The sequence below is a fragment of the Engraulis encrasicolus genome, chromosome 23, assembly GCF_034702125.1.
Source record: "Engraulis encrasicolus isolate BLACKSEA-1 chromosome 23, IST_EnEncr_1.0, whole genome shotgun sequence".
Classification (NCBI taxonomy): Eukaryota; Metazoa; Chordata; class Actinopteri; order Clupeiformes; family Engraulidae; genus Engraulis; species Engraulis encrasicolus.
Window position 1 is genome coordinate 26,609,636 of NC_085879.1, and position 17,219 is coordinate 26,626,854.

At 42.9% G+C, this 17,219-nt stretch overlaps 1 long non-coding RNA gene across 3 annotated transcripts; it reads left to right on the forward strand.

The window, feature by feature from the left end:
• The first annotated feature begins 675 nt into the window (after positions 1 to 675).
• LOC134440623 (uncharacterized) lies at positions 676 to 3,529 on the forward strand. Of its 3 annotated transcripts, none has more exons than XR_010032998.1 (5): positions 676 to 873; positions 1,913 to 2,033; positions 2,259 to 2,353; positions 2,635 to 2,803; positions 3,026 to 3,529. It is a non-coding gene; the product is annotated as an uncharacterized LOC134440623 (long non-coding RNA). The 3 variants fall into 3 exon arrangements; XR_010032997.1 differs by lacking the exon at positions 676 to 873 and adding an exon at positions 1,097 to 1,213; XR_010032996.1 differs by lacking the exon at positions 676 to 873 and having other exon boundaries at positions 1,097 to 2,033.
• Positions 3,530 to 17,219: the final 13,690 nt, after the last annotated feature.

Consider the following 17,219-nt stretch of genomic DNA (forward strand, 5'->3'; position numbering starts at 1 on the left):
CCCAGTTTGTTAAATCTATTTGCAAGCTCTAGTGGAGCATGGGCGAACCATATAGGCCACACATCACTTCGTATTATACTGCACTTAACTACACGCCTGTTTTACAATCTAGCAGGGTTTTTTACATTTTAACACAGTTTATGCACTATTACAATTCATTTACTTATCTTTGACGGCCACATTAGGCTTCTGAACACACACAGGCCAAAGCAGTCACCTTGCCACTGCATTATACCATGTTACAGTGCCAACCCCAGTCTGGCCAGATAGAGAGCAGTGAACGTTTTCCTCCTCTGCCACGACTGTAAGCATAATTAATCGAGTAGCATGACGAGTCTCATTCGCCTCGTTCTGGCCCATTAGAGATAGGATGGCCATTTGCCCCTGCGTTTGGAGTTGATGAGATGGGAGCTGTGTGCTAGTTGTGCACCTCCTGGATATCCCAGTAGAAGCAGGTATGGCTCCCCAGGGGCTCCTCCAGAAATGTTCGGCCCCATGAAAGATTTGAAGTTCGGGCCCCCTCAAGGGTCCCTGTCAGTGCTGGGCCCTTAGAATCTGTAACATCTTTCCCCCCCTAGCGGCACCCATGTGGCTCCCACAGTCAGGGGAACTGACAAGGAGGGGCACAGGGTCAGTTGTTCCAGCCACAAGGAGAATTGGGCAATATGGTCCAGCTGCGTCTTGTCCAGCTAATACCGCTACGCCCATTCCTCCTTACTAGACCGCCCTCACAGTAACGCCCCTTTGGCTGTTCAAGTTTCTGAAGTCAGTGACATGCTGCCGAATGACAACACAAGCGCCGCGCGGGACTTATTAAAACGACTGGATGGATTTCGCTGGATGGATTTCGCTGCAGCGATCACTCAACTGTCGGTAAGATTTCGAATAAAATGCATGAATATACATAACGGTTACTTTACGAGTTGACTTAGTCGGAGTGCGAACAGAAGTCGGAGGTGTCATATTTGTTCAACCTGGTGTTAAACGTAATTTCAATTCTTGACCAGTGCATGTAAAGAAATTGTAAATAAAACCGACTTGATGTAGTAGTGCTAAAATAAACCTTTATATTTTCTCTTAGTGAACGTCTCAAAATATATGGGCTAATGTAGATACCACTTGGGATGGGTTTATCGTTACCTATTGTTTCTGATGGGGCGTTAATTGGTGTGGCACCCGGAACTCTTCCTCACTTCGGGAAGATTGGCAAGGGGTAAGCTGTGTTTTTTTCCTCCGTGTCACAAACTATTTAATGATGTTTCTGTACTTTAATTTCTCTGTTATTTTATTGATCTTTGATGGGAAGATATTCTGTTACGTTTGTGTTGATATTTTCGTTGTAATTTTCGCTCAAAGTATGTACATTAGCGCCATTAATGTCCGCGATCGTTATGAAGTTAACAGGTGCTAACGAGCAGATTGGGAAGTAAATAAATGCTACTGGATCGAGGCCCCTCGTCATCTCTCCTGCCTCTTCAATCATCCAAAGACTGTTTAGTCTGTTATTTTAATGTAATGGTCGGTTCATGTCCGTTGCATTGACTTGACTTGTCATTGGGTCTGATTTTAAATGTGCCATATAGTTCAATGTGGGAGCAGGTTCACACACTAAATAAGACATAAGGTCAAGCACAAGCAGATTTTTTGTTTTATTTTTCTCAGAGCAGAGTAGAGCAGATGTTTCAGGTTGCTGCCATCAGAGAGCAGTGACTTGACCTCAGTGTCTTATTTAGTGTACTCCCACATTGAACTCTACTTTTTGGGTCCACGCACCTACTTATTTCTAAACATCTAGAGTGCAACAATACCCATGCCTCCTAATGTGCCATATAACCTGTATCTCGCCTATTGTGTGTGTGTGTGTGTGTGTGTGTGTGTGTGTGTGTTCGTGTTCGTGAATGTGTTCACGCAGATATAAGAAGTTGGGGTTGGGGTTGATGATCCACATGATGGTGATGGACCAGGACAGCTCTGGACCTCCTGACTGGCAGCTCCATCCTCAACCTCCCTTCCTGTCCTTCACACATGTGCAGGTAAGGCCAATTTTTAAAAACTCACTGCATTGTCTGAGGCAAAAGTAGGAGAAAAGGAGTGAGTGAGTGAGTGAGAACCCGGCCATTACATGTGATGTGACCCTTAAAGGGTGTGTGTGTGTCCTAGAACCAAGACAGTGGCAGTGTGTGTCTGTCTGTCTTTGGTTAAGGATATTTTTAAGATACTACCTTGTTGTGTTAACATTATTTTGCTATTTCTGACAGGCAGAGGCAGTTTTCTGAAGGATGGTTAATGTCAGTACCAACATGTTGTGATGGAGGCTTCCACCTGAGCTGAACACAGAAACTTGCACACAGTGGTGAGTAAAACACTGAATCTGTTTTGTTCTGCACTAGACCAATAAGTATTTCATACAGTAATTCCTTTCTGTGCTGTGTTTATTTATTGAAAAAAATGTGGATAGAGGATAATACAAAACACTGGCACTGTAGTGATCCCTGCACAGGCCAGAAGCTGTGTATCTCTTCAGCCTGGTGTTCTGCATTAAAATGATGGGTGTGATTTTTATGTAGTGTATTCTATGTATCTTTTTTGTGTGTGTGTGTGTGTGTGTGTGTGTGTTTGTGTGCATGCGTGCAGATGGAAGCAGTCGTTCCTGTTCAGCATTGATATGCCGGTAATGGGTTTGATGAGCCACAGCATGGTGATGGGCAATCAGCATCAGGACCAGGGCCGCTCACAAGGAGAACCTCCTGCCCTGCCTCTTCATCCTCAACCTCCAATCTTCCTGCTCTTCACACATGTGCAGGTGAGGACAACCTCTAAAATGCACACTTGACTTGAGGCAAAGGGGGGAGAAAAGGCGTGCATGCATGCACGTGCACCAAACTTTAAGACAGTAGCAGTGTGTGGGGGGGCATGTGCATAAGCATATGCACGTGCTCATGTCATGTCCTTCTGTAGGTAGATAGGGGGTGGTTGTTTTTGTCTTAATTGTCATTCATAACATTAACATGCCTTTTTTTGACAGGCACAGAGCCAGTTTTCAGAGGGAGCGCTGATGACACCAGCAACTTCGGATCTGAACCTGATCAACCTAGCACCAACCACTGTGCCGCTCCTCCTCTGCCAACTGCACCACATGGCTCTACCATCTCAAAAAGGCACAGACACTACTCCACTTCCTGTGAAGGATGAGAGAAGAGCCGACCTCCCCACAACGGCACTCACCACCTTCTACAGGGGTGTCATTGAGAGCATCCTGACCAGCAGCCTCTCTGTCTGGCATGGCAGCCGTCAAGCTGAAGACTAGAAGGCAGTACAGAGAGTGGTGAGGACAGCAGAAAAGCTCATAAGATCACCCCTACCTGTTCTCCCTACTACCATCAGGGAAGCGCTAGCCCAGCATGCGGTGCTGCAAAAGCACACTGGGAAACGACTTCTTTCCACAAGCCATCAGACTCCTCAACGCACTGAAGAAAACCACATGAATAACCAAGGACACGGGAGAATATTCCATGAACACTTCTTTCACCATGCCCAGGGGCGGAGTGGCCCACCTTTTCCCACCGGGAGAATTTTCCCCTTGGCGGCCCTCTTTAAAAAAAAACAAAAAACCAAACAAACAAAAAAAAACGAACAACATGGTTTCCTAACCAAAAAGACAAAAGCCACGAAATCTGCAGTCGTACTACATGTGAACATTAGTGTAGTCAAAATATCAACCTGAATTGGAGAATTTAGCCTACACCTTGATGAAATGCACAGCCAGTGGTGTAGTCTAGGCTATGTAAAACGCAGGTATACGCACCCATTTCAAAATGTCAGGGATTGCAGTATACCCACTTAAAATGGATTGATCCATTATTTACAATAGCACAAATGTATACAGTACACATAAAAAAATGCTCAAATATACAGTATACCCACTTCAAAAAGTAGACTACACCACTGGAGCCATCACCACAGTCCAAAGCATTCATAGGCCTACTAGGTTAGGCTACATCACGCTACTGTTCCATGCAAATGTGCACTCCACTGTCATTTTGACAGTTTGAAATTGAAATATCGTTTAAGGAAGACGGATGAGCATGGGCACAAAGTTTTGAGTGTGGGGATTTTTAGAAGAGTAGGCTTACAAAATATAGTATAGTAGTATAGTTTACAAAAAGTCTGTCTACATTGTGCAAACCCACCATGCAGCAAATAAGCCAAACCTAGCTACTTCAAAGCACAACCATAAGTCAACAAAATGTATAACCAAACGGTGTAGGCCTACCTTAAAACGCTGTCTTCGTCGCAGCAAATGTCTTTGTTTCTTGCAATTACATTTTAATCCACAGTTTAGGCTACACACCCAGCACTGCTCACATCAGAATCTTCTTGTGTGGTAATTATTTTGTTCCATTTCTTCAGACATTACATAGGCTACATCCTAAATGTGCCATATATAAATGTATGTTTGATATACCATTATTTCGACTGTAATGAGATATACCTCTAGTTCTAACAAACCAATGCCATCAAAACATGTACAACGTGTTTTCCTGCTTAGCTGCAGTTCACTTCCTTACCACTTGGTGGAGTATGTTCGTAACCCAAGTCAATAACCACAGAACAAGAGAATCTGGAGTGGCAGACTGTAAACTGTAACAGTCATGTGGAAATCGGAAAATAAATCACAACTGACTAATATTTCCGTTCCTTGGTAACCAATCTAAATATCACAGGTTCTTGAAATACTGAAAACGAAACTATGTTACTAAGATCTAGTAAACTTCCGCGATCTACGGTGTATGAACATTATCAGTAGAGAAGGGGTGTGGCCAATTTACTGTTTGACACCGTCACTGAGGTATTGCGGTCGGGTAAACGGTATATATACTGTTGAGTCAACCATTGTCTGATGCAGAATTGATTTGTAGCTAGTCCGCATTCGTTTCGACGCTATGTCAGCTAAAAATGTAATGTGGTCGAACACTTTGGGGCCGGCTGAGAACATAATACGGCCGTTGTAAAATATTTCGCGGCCGCGGCCCACCGGGACAAGTCCCCGATCTCCCGATGGCCACTCCGCGCCTGACCATGCCACTTACACTTTACTCATTGCACCTTGTATACAGCATCTTCACACCACCTGTATGAACTCCTCCTGCCGTGTGTGTGTGTCCACTGTGTTTGTGTATTTATTGTCCATCAGTATGTTAATCTTATTATTGCACACTGTTTGGGTGTCTGTATTTATAGTATGTATCAGTCTGTATTTAATGCCAATGCCTTATTTTTAGTTATTAGTTAAATGCACATTGGAGACTGGTCAAACACAATTTCAAACTTTGTGTTAACCCTCTTGTTGACCGTTCACACTTCATAGTGTAAAAGTAAACAGAAATAAATTCACATTTCATTCCTGTCTCGTTCACTTCTTTCAGCAATGTATGTGGCCTACATGCAGGGAAGCTGACAGGGGGACAAAGGGGTCCGTTGACCTGGGCCCAGTGAGACGAGGGGTCCAGGAATGGGTCCTCATTACATTGTATGTAGTCTATGTATTGAGTGGGGGGCCCTTTCAGATGACTTTGTCCTGGGCAAAGCCAAAGCTGTCAGCGGCCCTGATTATGTATGCACAAACACTGGTTATGATGGTAGGAAAAATTTTCTCTGTTTTCTGATGGCCTTTGAATTAAGACAGGCCAATCTGGAACCTCTCCTGGATAAAGAGGTAAGCTTCAATGGTGTGGTCACTCCTAAATCATAGACAGACATGGAGTATGGTAGGCCTATGGTAATGAAGAAATCGTTTTCTCCAATAAAACAAACAAATAGCCTATTGCTATTTCAAATACTATTTCATATTTTTTCATTAATATCTGCTCTTTTCAAGCTGGCCACATAACTGTGGTGAGGTGACACTCATTACTTCAAAAAGTCGGGAATGTGTTGCTGATGTACATCGTACAACTTTTCTAAGTAGCCTATATCATGTCTTACCAAGTGAACAACCTCGCCTAAAAGGGTTTTTTAATTATTATTTGTCGGGGTGTGTTAATATCCTGGAAAGGATAAATCTGTGGTTTAATCATATAGCCTACCCAGTGTTAACAGTGACCTCGATACACACAGCTAGGTGAGGTAATGCCAACGCATTGACAGTATATATTTAGGCAATATATACAGTATTTACTGTCAATGTGTCAACGTTGTGTTGAAATCAAAGCATTTTGGCGACCTGATACGTTATGACAAATCTGCATAGCGACACGAGTTCTAAACAGTAGGCTACAATGTCCGAGGTACGGGAAGACAAAGCAAAATACATATTGGGATTAGAAAACGTGTGATTTATCTCACTTTCTTACATAAATTGTTGAGAATATTATGTCAGTGGAATGTTCAGTGAAACGTTTCTCTGGAAGATAACAATTTGCACGGGATATCTTTGAAAACATGGAGCCTTCATCCGGAAATGGCCTTGAAAATGACATCATGCAGCATCCCTTCACGATTGGCCAATACGGCAAATGCCGGGAACGCCCATGGGCGTGCTTGCATTAAGGGTGGAACTGTTTTACTGCAGCTGGACCCTTCTCGAATTAGGGGTCCCAGAATTGAGTCCGCATGACATTGTATGAATTGGAAATTGGTTGGGAGGTGGGGGAGGACTTTGATGACTTTGTCCCAGGCCCGGCCAAAGCTGCGGGCCTATGTATAGCATGTAACAAAAAGCAGCCATGGGCACCATAGTTCCCATGAAGGTGGTTGTTCACTGGTGGTTTTCCCACTGTGAAAATGCCATGTATTTTCAGATTACCAGTCCAACCTTGCTCCTCAGGCAGCAATGCAGTGTTTAGAACCAGAATAGGAGGGTGGCTGGTCAGACCAGTCTTCTTAGCCTTGGGATGGATATCGGACCAACAAAGGTTGCGTGGTGTTAAGTGATAATTTTCTCCTAAACAAGATTAAGTGGGACAGAAACACTCAGATGAATCCGAGGGTTGAGCATGTCCTGTCTTATTCATTTATGTCATACACATGTTAAATCTATTACAAAGTACTATAAAACAATAAGAAAACACAATTTATCTGTGTTTAGAACAATTGTCCACACTACAGTCCTGTTCTATAAATGGTTGCTCTCAGATAGATGACTATGCCAATATGTGGGCCTGTATGTAGCAAAGAGATGGGTGCCTGTGGAGATTACCCTGTATATAGTAGAGCCGTGAAGATATTTCAGAAATGTGTGTTTTAAACATATTGGTATGTATTTGGCCAATATACACCTAATATGCACATGCCTTTATCACTACTGTATTTGCACATAGGCACCGTTAGCATGAAACAATCTACAGTTGAGTCACATTCCTCAGTCTGTACTATCTCCACATTTATGTCCTCATTGGGGCAAAACGTGGATGAGGAAACTTTTTTTGAGTTTTATAGGATAGGCTTCATCAGTCAGAGTAATGAAAGACAAAGGTTACATGAAGCATGCTGGCCAGGAAGCTCTGAAAGGGCTGATACAGCTTTCCAGTTGAGAATATGAGTGCTAATCTTACATCTCTTCTATCTCGCAGGTACGTATAACATAAAAGCCTCCAACTAATAAAATGTTAAATGAATATACACATCAGGATGTCTATGTTTGCTTGCTTCCCATTGTTGAAATCAGTCACTCAGTAGAAAACCCATTTTCATGTGTGCAGCCCGATGGCATACATTTTGCTTTGCAAATTGCCCAAGGCAAGGATTTCACGTGTAAAGGCTCACAGCTTATTCAATACATAAAGATTAAAATGATTTGATTGACAGAACAAAAGGAGTTTTAAATGCATGTCCTTTCAAGGTACATTGAATGCTGCCACGTCTACACAATGTCTTTTGTTTTACATGTTCGCAAAGTCATTTCCTTTCCAGACAATGTGCTGCATGCCTAGAGGGTTTATGCACAAATGATAGACCTGCGATTGTGAATCACTATTCACCACAGAAATGTGCATTTGTCTACTAATGACATGCCGCACGAAGAGCAGGTATGATGATACCAAATTGAATTGGATGAACAATGGTTATGATTTTTCTCATACTTGGTGTACTTACTGTAATAATGTCTTTCTAGCAGATCCAGGATCAGGCTATACAAGCAGTTGAATGAGCATGGAGTCAATATAACACTAATTAATCTAAAACAAAATGCTGACTTTGGTAATTATTTTAATAACGTACAAGACATACCCTTAGCATGTACAGCAGAGTGTGATGTTTTGACTTGGAGGGGAGCTTAATGTTGCCATATTAGCGACTTTTTCGCTACATTTAGCGATTTTTTTGACATCCCTGGCGACTAAAAACCTCATCTGGCGCCTAAAGCGACTTTTTGGTGCATCTGGTGACTTTTTAAAACTCGCATTTTCATTGACAAATTCATTGTTTTTCAAAATAATTGTGACTCTGCGCCGTGGTCAGAAGCATTTCCCATGGTTAAGCAGGGCTGCAGATTAGCTCTGCTCTCCAACAAGTAGCTAGCACCGCCCATTTCTACTGTGGACGAAGGCATGTGAGCACGTTTTCTGCAGATCAGCGTGCCTTGCGTGACGCTGTGACGTCATATGTAACGTCATGACATCACTTCACATCATCTAGCAACTTTTCAGCGAGCCAATAGCGACTTTGGCTGAATTTCTTTTGACAACACTGGGGGAGCTGGAGTGTGTCTTTGTCCATTATTTGTATTTCATGTTAGGGATATGCGTATGCCTCAACACATTCCAATCAACTCTGCTCCCTTCTCTGCAAGTAGTTTTCAGAATTGTGCAAATGTTTTTTTTTACTCAAATAGACATAATATAGACACTAAAAGTGTATTTTTAATTCATGCTCACATACTGTATAAGAGATGGGACCAAGTCACTAATGTAAGTCGTAAGTCCTTCCAATCAAATTTGAATCAAGTCCCAAGTCAAGACATATTTAACTACACGTAAGTAAAGGCAAGTCGAAGTCCAAGTCTCATTTTTACCAAGTCCTTAGCCAGTCTGTATATTCTATGCACAATCATCACCAACTACATTTGGTCATTACCTCACCACACCGCTAAGATACAGTAAAATACAGTAGCATAGAGGAAGCTAAAAGAAAAGTGCAGGAAGAAAAACAGAAAAAAGAGGATGAGATGCAATGGGGAAGAAAATATGAAGCAACAATGGGACAGATGACAAGATACAGTCATGGTTGGGGCGTATAATGATGGTGTCAGACTCAGGGGTGACTATTAATGTCATCGTCTTTCCTCAGCCCCCCGCCCTTATTTTTCTTCCTCCCCTCCACAACGTTACAGTAATCTTTCTTTCTTTTCTTTCCTTTTTTTCCTTTTCTTTGTTCTCCCTCTTTTCTTCCTCCCCTCCATGATGTTACAGTATTCTCTCCTTTCTTTTCTTTTCTTTGTTCTGCCTCTTTTCTTCCTCCCCTCCATGACATTACAGTATTCTCTCCATCTCGTTTTGGCCCTGGGGCGATTGTCTTCCGAGGTCAGGCAAAATGAAGAGAAATCTGCTCTGGCGGTGACATATGCAGACGGGTGTGAGATGAGGGGTGAATTATAAATCACACCGCCGATAATGAGACACACTGGACACACGACACACACCCTTTCATGCTCTCTCTCTCTCTCTCTCTCTCTCTCTCTCTCTCTCTCTCTCTCTCTCTCTCTCTCTCTCTCACACACACACACACACACACACACCACAAACACACACACACACACACACACACACACACACACACACACACACAGGTATGTGCACACACACACACATGCACACATACGACTAACATTATGGTATACACACACACACATGCATGCACACACACGACTAACATTATGACATACACACACGCAGGGATGCACGCACACACACACACACACACACCTTATCTCACCTACGTACTTACGCCTTCCTGCCTCTGCAATGAGATGCACTGGCTGCACCGTTTTATAGTCACACACACACACACACACACACACACACACACACACACAGAGTGATAATGACCCACACCCTTTCATACCCTTCCACCACCTCCACCTCCACCATCATCCACCTACACACACTTTAAACACCGCACCACAATCATTACCACCACACCCAGGCACACACACTCAAACACACACGCAAACACACACACACACACACACACACACACACACACACACACACACACACACACACACACACACACACACACACACACACACACCATTACCACTATCAGCTCCCAAGACGTCCATGGCCTCAGGGGAGTTCTGTCTCTGTGTAAGGGGGGATGGACGCACGCCTGAAGAAGATAAGAAAACGGACACCGCAAGTCACTTGCAAAACAGGCCTGTCACAACCAGGCAAGCAAACTAGGCGATGACGTAGGGCCCCCAGCTGAAAGGAGGGCCCTGGTAATGCCAGGTTCCGTGCTTTCATACAACTGACAGCAATGACAACTTTGTGAGTGCGGCAAAAACCTCTGTATAGTCAATGAGCGAAAAGTGTGATGATGGTACTGTTATCGAAATCCCCTTTGAAGGGGAATAAAAGGTGCCCACTTTGTTCCACTTTCCTGAGGGCCACCATGAAGGGGCCCTGCTTACAAAAAAAGAAACAGTGTTGGTCACTGGAATGTCCACAGAGGACATAAAAGGACCAGACGAATGCCCTCCCCTTTCCCCAAGAGAGATAAGCACTGATGGGGAGCACAAGAGGTTTTGTGGTAGACAGACATCCAGAAGAATTACGATCCACCACACAAAAAGAAAAGTCTGTCCGACCCCCCCCTCTCATGTCCGGTCTGCCATTTTGTCTGTCCTGCCTTCTGCTCTTCCGCTTGGCTAGTTTTGATCAGATAAATAAAGGGAGACAAACCAAACTGCATTTTCCTTCTGGGCGATAGAAGAAAAGAGTGTCCCATTCTTCTCTGTCAGCTGAAGGCAAAAGGTATTAATTCATTATGGAGTGCATTACAGTGGAACTGCTTTATTATTTGTGCCCAGACTATCACATAATTATATTCAGAGCTACTGTAGGAGACAACTGTCTCCTACAAAGACAATGTGCAGTAACTACACCAACATTGAAACTGAGAAACGGTCTTTATAAAGCCTACTTCAAAGTATTGGTACTAGGTTGAATTTTGTAGTTACTGCGTCAGCATCTCTAAAATGGGACACATTTGCGCCATAAAGCTTTGTTACAAGATAAAGGAGGTGTTATAAGACAATTTTCAGTCTAAACTCAATTTTGACAAAATAGTTACTGCACTTTGACTTTGTACTGTAGGGCAGAACTAGCTGTCAGGGTACTGTAACATGATTGAAACCTGTGCCATTAGCGCTGTCTGAAATCTGTATGGTATCCTCAAAGTCAGCAGTCACACACTTTGACAAACAAATACAGTAATTGTTGTATTCATCAATGGATGGTGCCTGTCTATATGGATGTTCCGGAGGGCGGAGACCCTGAGCACAGTAGCTTGCCGCTATCTATAGCTAAATAGCTACTGTTGAAATCTGTCATTGAAATCTGAAGGCAGCCCCAAAGTCAGTCATCACACACACACACACACACACACACACACACACACACACACACACACACACACACACACACACACACACACACACACACACACACACACACACACACACACACACACACACACACACACACACACACTGACATTTGCATAAATATTAATTCATGGATTGTGGCTGTCTGTGAAACTTGAGGAGAGCCGGAACAAGAGGACTATTGGCTAACTATCTACAGTATACAGGTATGTTTCGTGTTCATCTTCACGGTACAATCTGGGAATCCCCCCAACAACCAACATCATTTAAGAATGATGCTCTGGCCCAAAGAAGCAATCCTCACAATAAAATAAAATAATGATGAAATATATATTTAAAATATTTTATTTTGTTTATCAACAGGCCTTCCTACAGTTTAATTTTCACTAACCTAGTGTGAATCACCAGAAGTTTCTTGTCTTGGTAGTTTCTCATCTCACTGTAATATAAACAGGCCTACCTCTTCTATTGTATCACTCATAACAATTACCATATTTTTATAACATTTCCTTGCTATTTTTACATGATAATTATTAAAAGTAAAATAAAATGTTAACATTCACAGGTAAATAATAAATATCCAGAATAGCAATACATGTCTCCCTATCATGGACTCAACACCTCTGCTAAGAGAGGATTAGAAACTGTTCCCAGGTAATTGAATGACCATTGTTCTGTGTAATCTTCCGTTTATCGCACCCTGAGTCATAGACAAACTTCTAGAGAAAGTCTGTTGCTGCCAGGCGTCCAACTATCTCTGGTTCTGTCATATTTGATGATGTTTGAGTCAGAGACTTTTCAATTTTCTCCTCCCAGATCTGTTGTAAGAGGTAGGGCTTTTAGACCTTCTTTGATTGTCAGACACACTCGGTCAATGCAGAACTCTTCAGAACAAACAGAGACACAGACAAGACTCTCTCTCTCTCTGTCTCTGTCTCTGTCTCTGTCTCTCTCTCTCTCTCTCTCTCTCTCTCTCTCTCTCTCTCTCTCTCTCTCTCTCTCGCACACATACACTCACGGACACACACAAACTGAAGATGTTGCAAAATTCATTAGGGTACAAGACGAAAACAAATCGATTGAGGAACAGAAATCACAGGCGGAATGTCTGCCACTGATTGACTGATGTTTCTTGTATCATTCTTGTCTTGTACTGCTGAGTGGATACCTTTCTTAGGCGAGTATTCCTCAGCTTGGCAGACATTACGTAAACATATAGCCTCAAGGCTGAGATTTCTGGAATTCTGACTGTGTGTTTGAAGGGCTGAGAGAGGATCAATTTGCTTATGTGTAACATTGCAACTATTATTTTACTTTTTTGTGGGTGTCTGTGCAGGCCAAAGTAAAATGTTTTCTTACGGTTATAGTTGATGGAGAATGGGGACGTATTGGCTGTGTTCACCAATAAATCTTAGGGAGTGGCCATTGCTAAGTTTGCGGTGGGACTGTGGGAGAGACAATGACTTACTGTTTATTCTTATCAGTGATTGGCAACCTGGATAGCCTGGTTGTACCAGATCACATGAATTACTTCGTAATTCATTTTTGGTCAGGATCATCAATGCCCTGGAGCACTTGGATGGGAGGAGTGAGCTCAGCTCTGGTTTTAAATGAGTGGTGACCAATCGCTAACAGTTGATGTTCATGACGTATGTTATTATGCGCCTAAGTGCATTGGTGCCGCGAGGGGGGAAAGGTGTTATAGATTCTTAGGGCCCCACAGCACTGGCAGGGCCCCTGGAAGGATGCTGCTAACACAATTTGTCAGTTTGGGGGCTCAAAATTTGAATCTTTCATGGGGCCCAACATTTTTAGTGGGTCCCCTGCCCAAGTGCATTGGCTTGTTGGCCGGCTGCCTGGAGGACGACTACAGCCTCCCCAGAGAAGCATAATCAGACCATTTGTGGTTGATGATGATGAGGATGATGATGAATATGCCTTAATTGCCCTGAAGGGAATTTGTCTTGCGTTTTGGGAGTACAGTAAACACTCGGACAGACAATTACAATAGTACTAAAAAACAAACAAAAATAAAGTAGATTAAAATAAAAAAAATAAAATTAAAATCCTATATACAATTACTGTATTACAGTTACGAAGTAATTCAAAATGAATGGTCTGACCTGTCGGGCTACACCCTGGATTTGTTAGCCAGATATTCATGACCTGATTTAAAAATTCAACCAGGTGATTGTCCGGGTAAATAATAACCTGATTGAACTGAATGAGGTCATTTGGAATAAATGGCAGTGGATTGTTAGCCTGATTATCATCAACGTTCAAATCTCTTCGACAATTGGTCTGACCAAGAGCATAACCATTAACGTTTCCCAAACGGCATGGTTGACCCGCCTCCCTTGGCTTGCTTATGGTTGTTTGCTATTTGCGGGAACTCAGAAAGTACTTGCATTGCTCTTGACCTGACTAGTAACGCTGAAAGTGTTGCGTCACGAGGAGGGCACGGCCTGGCTAGTGGATTGTAACTAATGAATGCAGGTTGTGCATCACTGATTGTTATGCAGTATCCATCACTAGAGTTGTCCGTAGTTCCTGATGAAGTGACCGTCACGTGGGTTTCTGATGAAGTGACCCTCACTAGACTGGTTGGTGGTCTGAGCCGGAGCCCTGATGGATAACCATCACTGGGATTGTGGGCGTGATGTGACTGTCATGACAATGAATCTTCTGCGGGCGTTGCGGTAAAAATGCATTTTTAGTACCCTGGAGACTCAGGTTCAAAGTCATGGTGTGGTTTGACTGTTTTCGCCTCTTCACTACACAACACATTATCACATACGTTTGTATTCGTTACACTGACACATTATCCCAACATTACAACATGAACAATAGCTGTAGGCATGCAATGTTGGTTAAACATTGCTATTAAATAAAGAAAAAGCATTCTTTGGATGAGGTAGAGCTCGTCATTGTATTTTATTTATTTTTAAATGTAGCATAGACAAATGCCCATATACAAGTACACTCTAAGAAAATTTCCCTGCAAAATAACGGCAGTTACTGGCAATTATATTTACCTGTAATTCTACTGTTATTTCACACCAAAAATCAAATACAGCTCATTGCTGTTTAATGAATCACAGTATATAACATTTTTTCAGCAGCAATTGAACTGTTAAATAACAGTACTCTACAGAAAAATAACAGTACATTTCAGTTAAAAAGTTGAATAGTACTGTGTGATGACAGGCAAATACTGGGTCATAGTTGTATTCATGAATATGGCCATGGCAACTTCCCACCCCACCCATCATTCTCCATAACTCTGGTACCCTGGCCATGTTACCACCCCACCCTCCCATCGTTCACCATGACTGGAGTGCCTTGAGCATGATACTATGGCGCTATGCTGTATTGAGAAAATGGTTTGCGGTGGTCCTTTGAAAGTGTGGGCATGAATAAAATTTCAGAGTACACAGTGCTATGTTACAATGATAGTGTGCAAGGTGGGCTTTTTACTGTATCTCTTGATGAGCCAATGATGAATATAGCATTGGTCAGTCTTTAAAAAAATATTTTACACCAAGTAGCACAGCAAACAAGCAGCACTACAAGCTAGCTCTCAAAGCAATGCCTAATTTGCAGCAGGCACATTATATGCAACAATGCCACAAATGATGCCACATACAGCAAGCTTTCACAAAGAGGAAAGTGTGCAAGCATGTAAGCAAGCTTGTAGGCAAGCAAGTGCTATGCTGTGCCATGCAGGCCAGCCAGCCAGCAGGCAGGCAAGCAACTGAAGTGTTGATAGTCCAGATTTATATACAGGTGCAAGAGTACCATGTGACCAGAGTCATCAGGCCCTTGGCAGGTGACGCCCGTAATTGAATAATGGCATAACAGCCCTACTCAGGTGAGGCCAGGCACTGATTAGCAGATTGGTTTAGATGGGGCTGCTTGTTGCAAGAGTGTTACAAGTTCTTCAAATGTTTCAGCCATTCACACTTTCATCACTATCAAAATGCATGTGCTACTCACACTTTGCTGCATCAAGCACTTTTTAAGTATTGTAGTTTCCTTAGAAATTGTTTCATCATGCTTGATAGTATCAGATAATCTTTAACCAGTCAGAATGACTTCAGTTCTTCAGGTGGTATTGAAGTTTGATGGTGATCACGGACAAGTGGAGGATGAATGGGTTTCAATGGTGCTGCCTAAAATAACTTGTTATTTTCTAGAGATGCACCGGATCCGGTTCCGGTTCCGGATCCGTCAGGATAATAGAGTTTTTCACAGGGTCCGGGTCCGGCAGGATCTTAAGCAGTGGATCCGCTATCCGGCATGTTACCTAAAAATCAGGGTCTGGTGCATGTCTAGCCAAGGCTTTTCAGTCTTTCACAACCCCTATCACTGCATGGAGTGAAATCCCTTTGGAAGCGGCTATTGCAGGCAGTGTGGCAATAAGCCAATGAGTCTAAAAAATAGTTTGCGCCAACGTAATAAAAAGGGCCCACGTGTGCGAGTAGACTATATGTTTCAACCCTTTTGTAGGATCCGGTATCCGGTATCCGGTTCCGGATCCGGCAGGATCTTATTCAGTGGATCTGGTATCCGACAGGATCCTAAAAATCAGGATCCGGTGCATCTCTAGTTTTTTCCACAACGGCGAATACTGCTATTGTGCAGTACTTACTGTTTATGCTCAATATGTGAATCAAAGTAATATTTTCACAGTAGTTGTCTGTTTTTTCGAAAAACAGTAGAATGCTGTTGCAGAATTGCCGTAAATAAACAGCTATTTGTTACAGTGTACTTTTCAGACTAAAGAGCATAATAGTACAAGAGCATGAAAGCCCAAGAGTGGTACTTGGTGTCTGCTTTTGCCTCCAGCTGTTGCCATTATCAATCCATTTTCTACTTCTCATATTTGAGATTGATGGCAACATGAGAGCCCTCTTGGACAGTGTGCCATTGTGAAGGCTCCAGCAAGGAGAGAAGAGAGATTGTGGTGTGACGTGATGTGATGAGAGAGAGAGAGAGAGAGAGAGAGAGAGAGAGAGAGAGAGAGAGAGAGAGAGAGAGAGAGAGAGAGAGAGAGAGAGAGAGAGAGAATGGCAGACAGACACAAAGACAGAGTATACAGTAGAGATAAAGGGCGACAATGGAAGCGAGGGAAGGATGAGACAATGTGGAAGAAAAGAGAGAGGGAAAAATGAGAGAGAAGAAAGGGAGAACAGACGAGAGACCCCCCCATGGTTGCAGTGCAGAAACATCTGCGCTCGCGCTCTCTCTCTCTCTCGCTCTCTCTCCCTCTCCCTCTCTCTGCTCTCTGTGCTTTGAGGAGCTAAAGTCACACGGCTGGTAGCTATTTTTAGATCAGCTCCCCTGACAATAGCTGTCGACGCCTGGACATGATGCCAGGGAACCAGAAATATTGGCTGTTAATATATGAGCGCTATTGATTGAAGCTTTTGCTCGCAGTCACGCAATTGGACAAACATACATTCACCATTTCATCTCCTCCTCGTCTTGCTTGCCAGACCATTTCCCCACAGAACCAGTACGCATTAGCTCATTACATTTGACATGTTTTTCATTTCGTTTGACTAATTGGTCGAAAGAGTGGACTAAGAAGGATACCCTACAGCCTACA